The sequence below is a fragment of the Peromyscus californicus genome, unplaced genomic scaffold, assembly GCF_007827085.1.
Source record: "Peromyscus californicus insignis strain IS unplaced genomic scaffold, ASM782708v3 Scaffold_21__1_contigs__length_65335640, whole genome shotgun sequence".
NCBI lineage: Eukaryota > Metazoa > Chordata > Mammalia > Rodentia > Cricetidae > Peromyscus > Peromyscus californicus.
This window is the reverse complement of record NW_026294514.1, coordinates 16,544,880-16,546,993: the sequence shown is the minus strand read 5'-3', so window position 1 is coordinate 16,546,993 and position 2,114 is coordinate 16,544,880. Positions and strand designations below refer to the sequence as shown.

General features: G+C 47.0%; 1 pseudogene; it reads right to left on the bottom strand.

Moving 5' to 3' along the window:
* Positions 1 to 679: 679 nt before the first annotated feature.
* LOC128118011 (glyceraldehyde-3-phosphate dehydrogenase-like) lies at positions 680 to 1,701 on the bottom strand (annotated as a pseudogene).
* Between the last annotated feature and the right edge of the window lie 413 nt (positions 1,702 to 2,114).

Below are 2,114 nucleotides of genomic sequence, written 5' to 3'. Positions count from 1 at the left end.
GAGGCAGAGGCAGGTGGATCTCTGTAAGTTCAAGACCAGCCTGAGCTACAGTGAGTTCCAGGACAGCCAGGGATACACAGAGAAACCTTGTCTCGAAAAACAAACAGAAAGTATAAAATATTATTGACATATTTTATAATTTTGGGGGGTAGTAAGCATTCATATTTATAGTAAATTCCAATTCAGATGTTAACATCTTAATCTATATTTAGATTCCATACATTTAAGGTTACAAAAGTAGATATACATGATTAAGCTACTTTAAATCTACTCAAAGCTTTTCCTTTCTTTCTTTCTTTCTTTTTTTTTTTTGTTTTTTTTTCAAGACAGGGTTTCTTTGTGTAGCTTTGGAGCCTATCCTAGAACTCACTTTGTAGACCAGGTTGACCTCGAACTCATAGAGATCTACCTGCCTCTGCCTCCCGAGTGCTGGGATTAAAGGCGTGCACCACCATGCCTGGCCTCTTTTTTTTCTTAATGGGCGCAGTGAACTTTATTGATAGTGTTCAAGAGAGTAGGGCTCCCTAAGCCCCTCCTGTTATTCTGGAGGTCTGGGATGGAAACTGTAAGGGAGATGTTCAGTGTTGGGTGCTGAGTTGGGACAGGGACTGCTCAGCAGCCGAGGGTCTCTCTCTTGCTCTTGTGTTCTTGCTGGGGTGGGTGGTCCAGGGTGGGCTTCTTACTCCTTGTAGGCCATGTAGGCCATGTAGGCCATGAGGTCCACCACCCTGTTGCTGTAGCCGAATTCATTGTCAAACCAGGGAATGAGCTTCACAAAATTGTCATTGAGAGCAATGCCAGCCCCAGCATCAAAGGTGGAAGAGTGAGGGTTGCTGTTAAAGTCGCAGGAGACAACCTGGTCCTCAGGGTAGCCCAGGATGCCCTTTAGTGGTCCCTCTGACGCCTGCTTCACCATCTTCTTGATGTCATCATACGTGGCCGCTTTCTCTAGGCGACATGTCAGATCCATGACAGACGCATTCAGGGTAGGAACATGGAAGGTCACACCTGTGAGCTTCCCAATTCAACTCTGGGATGACCTTGCCCACAGCCTTGGCAGCACCAGTGGATGCAGGAATGATGTTCTGGGCAGCCCCATGGCCATCATGCCACAGCTTCCCAGAGGGGCCATCCAAAGTCTTCTGGGTGGCAGTGATGGCATTGAGTGTGGTCACGAGTTCTTCCACAACGCCAAAGTTGTCATGGATGACCTTGGCCAGGGGGGCTAAGCAGTTGGTGGTATAGGAAACATTGCTGATGATCTTGAGTGAATTGTTGTACTTTGGATGGTTCACACCCATCAGAGACATGGGGGTATCAGCAGAAGGGGCAGAGATGACAACCCTTTTGGCCCCACCCTTCAAGTGGGCCCCAGCCTTCTGCATGGTAGTGAAGACATCAGTAGACTCCACAACATACTCAGCACCAGCATCACCCCAGTTGATGTTGGAGGGATCTTTATCCTGGAAGATGGTGATGGCCTTCCTGTTCATGACAAGCATTCCGTTTTTAACCTTGACTGTGCCGTTAAACTTGGCATGGGTAGAGTCATACTTTAGTCATACTGGAATGCGTAGACCATGTAGTTGAGGTCAATGAAGGGGTCATTGATGGCAACAATGTTCACTTTGCCAGACTGGAAGGCAACCTGGCAGCCAGGCATCCAACACGGACAAATCTGTTCACTCTGACATTCACCATCGTGTCTCTGGCACAGCACGAAAAGATGAGGCTGTCTCTGGAACAGGGAGGAACAGAGAGCCTCGAAGCTTTCTAAAACCCAAATCAGGTATGTTCAAAAAAAATTTTAAGCCAAAGAAAATCAGCCCGTTGGTTACACTAACAACATTATAGGTCCTCAGTGACCCTATGTGGTCACGCTACTAGACACAGTGCAGCTGTGGCATTACCTGTTTGAAGTCAGCCTAGACTGCAGAGAGGCCTTGTCCCTTCAAACAAACAAAGATTAAAAAGTGTGTATTTATGGCGGTACTACAGAAGCCTTTCTCCTGGGGAGCCGACCTCTTTTTTACTAGTGGGGTCTTGGTCATAAAAACAGGCAACAGATATATTGGAACCATTCGTCCTGGTCTCCTTGTCATCCACCTGTAATT